The 5,804-nt window shown below is 41.3% G+C and overlaps 1 pseudogene; it reads right to left on the bottom strand.

Annotated features, from left to right (window-relative positions):
* LOC103072215 (protein artemis-like) overlaps positions 1-2,798 on the bottom strand; it is a 5,955-nt pseudogene extending 3,157 nt beyond the window's left edge.
* Between the last annotated feature and the right edge of the window lie 3,006 nt (positions 2,799-5,804).

Genomic DNA, 5,804 nt, shown 5'->3' with positions numbered 1-5,804 from the left:
GCAGGAAGCCCCTTTGCTGGTCACTTTAGCAAAGCTACATTGTAACTAACTTTTTTCTTTCTTTCTTTTTTATTTTTTAATAGTGCACCTTGTCTCTGCCACACTATACAACTAAAAACCTTGTAAACAATGCATGGGGCAGCATCTGAGGACTCTGAAAAGGAAATCATAGCAGGCTGATTGGAAAAAGAAGGAGAAAGGAAGGAAGGAAGGAAGGAAGGGAAAGGAAGGAAGGAAGGAAGAAAGAAAGAAAGAAAGAGAGAAAGAAAGAAAAAGAAAGAAAAAGAAAGAAAGAAAGGAAGGAAGAAAGAGAGAGAGAGAGAGAAAGAAAAAGAAAGAAAGAAAAAGAGAAAGAAAGAAAGGAAGGAAGGAAGAAAGAGAGGGAGGGATAGAGAGAGAAAGAGAAAGAAAGAATGAAAGAAAGAAAAAGAAAGAAAAAGAAAGAAAGAAAGAAAGGAAAGGAAACTAAAAGAATAAAACTCAAAGCAAGACCAATTCAGCAGTGAATTATTGGGATTTTTTTTTTCCCACCAGTATATCCAGCCTAGACCCAGAGGCATGCAAAAATCCAGAATTAGGCACTGGTGCAGACAGTAGGAGCTCCAAGAGATCTCTCATTTTAATCTAAGAAATGAGAAAGGGTGCACCTAGGGGTCCAAGAAGAGACTATTGTAACTAACTTTTTTTTTTTTTTTTGCCGTATGTGGGCCTCTCACTGTCGTGGCCTCTCCCGTTGCGGAGCACAGGCTCTGGACGCGCAGGCTCAGCGGCCGTGGCTCACGGGCCCAGCCGCTCTGCGGCATGTGGGATCTTCCCGGACTGGGGCACGAACCCGTGTCCCCTGCATCAGCAGGCGGACTCTCAACCACTGTGCCACCAGGGAAGCCCTGTAACTAACTTTTAAACCAGGCACCCCCAAGATCTGCTCATCTCCGGCCCAAATACACCTTTCAAGTCTTTTGATCACACAATACCTTGCCTAACCTGTTGGTTCTTTCCTTAGATCAAAAAAGTAGAGATGAAGAATAAGTAATTAACTGAAGACCAGGTCTTTTTCCTAGTAGCTTCCCCTTCAGTAATCTCACAAACCATGTGAACAAGATAGCATCTAAAGAAAGATCACAAGGCGTTGACAAGCCTGCACACAGTGGGAGATGGCTACGAGTTTGATCCCCCATCTCAATGATTTACTGAGATTACTTCCCCTTTAAAAACTTTCATGGCTGAGAAAAATCTTTGGAGTTGGTTTTTTGGGGGGACATGAGTTCACCTTTTCCCCAGATTGCTGATTAAGAGCAATTTTCCTTTCTACCAACAACTGCCTCTCGGGTACTGACTTTCGAGTGGTGAGCAACTGGACCTGAGTTCGGTAACACTCACAGGACAGAGGTGGTTCAAAATATCTTTAATCTCACTGTAGGAGGAGTTTAAAAAAAAAAAAAGTGAGCTCTGTACAAACTCTCTCCAATCCTCACAACAACATTGTTTCTTCTGGTTCTTTCTCCAAACCACACAGTGGGCGGCTTCACGCTGACTGTGTGAAGTGGAATTCTATTTTTGGAAATAATTCTGCAGGGTAACTCATTCCACTGAAAATATTCTTCTGCTTTTGGATGCCGACGTGTGGATCTGAGTGCTACCGTCTGTTATGGGATGATGAAGAATGTCAGGTATGTTTCTAAATGTCTCGTTTACCCACAAGAACCTGGACGCCTAACTGCTCACTAAGGCTGATTAATACTCCTACCCGTAAGCTGCTTTGCAGTTCAGCCACACATCATGGTACAGACTCTGAACGACCCAGCTTCAAACCAGCTCGGATATTCCACTCAGACACTCCACCCAACTAGGAATTTAATAATATTTTGGACTGCAGAAAGTCGTATATAAGTACACGCTCTAAGATGTCTTGCAGCCTGCCCCCAGAATGCAAGCTTCTAGCAGCGTCTCCTTTTGCGAGTCTGAAGTCTCCCATGTACAAGACAGTTCTGTCATTGCCCTAAAATTAAAACGTAAGGGCTTCCCTGGTGGCGCAGTGCTTGAGAGTCCGCCTGCCGATGCAGGAGACGCGGGTTCGTGCCCCGTTTCGGGAAGATCCCACATGCCGCGGAGCGGCTGGGCCCGTGAGCCATGGCCACTGAGCCTGCGCGTCCGGAGCCTGTGCTCCGCAAATGGGAGAGGCCACAACAGTGAGAGGCCCGCATAACGCAAGGAAAAAAAAAAAAAAAAAAAAAAAAAAAAAACGTAATTGATCCTGGGCAATGACCAGCTGGTAAGAGAGTCACAACAATCTCTCCCTTCTCTGTTGATGCTTCATTGACTAAAGATATCTGGGTAGGAGTTTCAATTTCAGTTGATATAATTCGTTTCTCCCCAAATCTTTAGTTAACAACAACGAGTTGACAGCCCTTTAGTAACAGTGAACAGTATAAGTAAACCTTCAAGCTGGTGGAAATCCTGTTCCTGCCATCTACTGGCTGTATGACCTTGGGCAACTAATTTAACCTCTCTGGTTCTTCAGTTTCCTCATCTGTACTCCAACCTTCTTTTCAAAGTAGGGCCTCTTAATCCTTTCATGTGATCCTTATGGCAGCGGGACAGGAAGAAGGTGTGGGCCCTCAGATTCTCCCTGTCCAAGAAGTCAATGGAGATTGCGGATACTCGGCCACTTGCCCCTTGAAGGAGCTCACACCACCAACCAACCCCAGTGAAATGGCCACCCAGCCCGGTGTGGAAGCCCAAGCCACCGCTGACTGCACCACCACATCTGGGAACCTGCCCAAAGATTTCTTAAACATGATAGAAAAGCACTAGCAATAAGAGAAAAATATTGACTAACTGAATTTTATCAAAATTAAAAATTTTGATTTTCAAGAAACACTGTTAAGAGAAAGGTCAAAAATACTCACAATACATACACCTCGCAAAAGACTTATTTCCAGAATAAATACAGAGAACACTTGCAACTCAGTAAGAAGACAGCAACCCATTTTTAAAATTGCTGGGCTTCCCTGGTGGTGCAGTGGTTAAGAATCCGCCTGCCAATGCAGGGGACACGGGTTCGAGCCCTGGTCCAGGAAGATCCCACATGCCGCGGAGCAACTAAGCCCGTGTGCCACAACTACTGAGCCTGCGCTCTAGAGCCCGCGAGCCACGACTACTCAAGCCCGCAGGCCTAGAGCCTGTGCTCCGCAGCCAGAGAAGCCCGCGCACCGCAATGAAGAGTAGCCCCCGCTCGCCACAACTAGAGAAAGCTTGCACACAGCAGTGAAGACCCAACGCAGCCAAAAATAAAAATAAATTTAAAATTGCCAAAATATTTGACTGTCATTTCACAAAAGGATATATATATTCTTGAGAGAATACCCGTGAGCGAATTTGAGGTGATAAAAATGTTCTATGCCTTGACTAGCAGAGTGTTACATATATCTGTCAAAACGCCATAAACTGCACGTTTTAAATAGGTGTATTTTACCTAAATTATAACTCAAAGTTTTTTTTAATAAAAGGGAAAGGGAAGGAAAAGAGGGTTGAAGTTATAGAACATTATGCAGCTATTAAAAAGAATGGGTAGATATCTACTTCTGAATTTAAATACATGATATCAAGTAAAAAAATTAAAGTTATTGAATACTACCATTGAGCCCATGTATTTTTCTAAAATGTAGTCTCTCTCCCCTCCCCCACCCAAATATATGTATTTGCTTATATATACCCACACAGAATGGATACAGAGAAAAAGCACGTCAAAAGTTACTTTGTAGAGCATCAGAGGAAAGGGGGACAGCCCTTTTATTTTCATTTTATGCCTGTCTATACTTCTCAATTTTTCAATTAGTCCATATTAGTTTTAAAATAAAATAAAATTTTAAAACTTTAATGCCCTCAAAGACCTGCCTTCTGCTCTCTAAATGATACAGTTAAAAGACAAGATAGGAAGGTATCTATTCTTTCCAAGTATTTTTATTATTCATACTTATGACATGTGTAGAAACCTTCACTTTTTTATTGTCGAAAAATATACATAACGTGACATTTACCATTTTAACCAATTTTAAGTATACAGTTCATTGACATTAAGTGCATTCCTACTGTTGTGCAACCATCACCACTATCCATCTCCAGAACTTTTTCATCATCCCAAACTGACACTTTGTACCCCCTAGACAGTAATTCCCCACTCCCCCACCCTCTAGCCCCTGGCAATCACTAATCTACTTTCTGTCTCTATGAATGTGACTATCTCAGGTACTTCCTATAAGTGGAACCATACAATATCTGTCCTTTTGTGTCTGACGTTTCATTAGCAGAATGTCTTCAAAGTTCATCCATGTTACAGCACATATCAGAATTTCACTCCTTTTTAAGGCTGAATAATACCCCATTGTTTAATCCAGTCATGCATCCATGGGCATTTGTGTTGCTTCCATCTTTTGGCTATTGGGACTAATGCTGCTTTGAACATTTTTGTACAAATATCTGCTTGAGTTCTCGCTTTCAATTTTTTCGGGTATATACCTGGAAGTGGAATTGCTGGATCATGTGATTATTCTCTTTAATTTTTTCCTCATCTGTAAAATAAGTATGATTCTCCCTGCTCGGTCCACACCTGTGGGGCTCTGCGAACCAGATAAGAACTCCTTTGTAACTTGGTAAACATCAAATTCATGCAAGAGATTATGAGAAAGTTTTTATGAGGAAGAGTATAATCTTAAAAACAAAATACGTATAATTTTAAAATAAAAATTAAGAATAACAACTAAATGAACAGTTATTGAATGCTTCGTGTGCCAAGCACTGACCTATGCATTTCACAGTTGTTAGCAAACTTAAGCCTCATAACAATCTTGTGAAATAGGTATTACTACAGTTGGCCCTCCATATCTGTGGGTCCCACATCCACAGATCCAACCAACCATGGATCAAAACTATTCAGTAAAGACACAGACGTAGAGAATGGAGTGGAGGACACGAGGAGGGGGAAGGGTAAGCTGGGACAAAGTGAGAGAGTGGCATGGACATATATACACTACCAAATGTAAAACAGCTAGCTAGTGGGAAGCAGCCACATAGCACAGGGAGATCAGCTCGGTGCTTTGTGACCACCTGGAGGGGTGGGATAGGGAGGGTGGGAGGGAGGGAGACACAAGAGGGAAGAGATATGGGAACATATGCATATGCATAACTGATTCACTTTGTTATAAAGCAGAAACTAACACACCATTGTAAAGCAATTATACTCCAATAAAGATGTTAAAAAAAAAAACTATTCAGGAAAAAAAATTTTCCACAAAGTTCCAAAAAGCAAACCTTGAACTTGCCACACACTGGCAACTACTTACATTCTATTAGGTATTATAAGTAATCTAGAGATGATTTAAAGCATACAGGAGGATGTGCATAGGTTACGTGCAAATACTATACCATTTTATATAAGGGATTTGAGCATCCACCGATTTTGGTATCCTTGAGCATACTATAAACAATCCCCCATGGATACTGAGGGCTGACTGTATTATCATTTTACATGTGAGAAAACTGAGGCACAGAAAAGTTACATAACCTGCCCAAAGTCATACACCTAATAAGTAGGAGACTCAGAAAAAACTTCAAGGAGTAATGAACTTCCCCACATGATAGAGTTCTTTCTAAATTTAGTAGGTTTTATCATAATTTACAATTTCAAATTTTGAAAGAAAAATCCATTTATCTCACTTCAAAACCACATGAGTAGTCTAAGAAATACAAAGGGAAATAAATCTGTCATAAATGCTACCTAAGTTTCCCCATAAATGGCTATTTCT

The sequence above is a fragment of the Lipotes vexillifer genome, unplaced genomic scaffold (assembly GCF_000442215.2).
Source record: "Lipotes vexillifer unplaced genomic scaffold, Lipotes_vexillifer_v1.1 scaffold505, whole genome shotgun sequence".
Lineage (NCBI taxonomy): Eukaryota > Metazoa > Chordata > Mammalia > Artiodactyla > Lipotidae > Lipotes > Lipotes vexillifer.
This window is presented reverse-complemented; position numbering and strand designations above follow the sequence as displayed.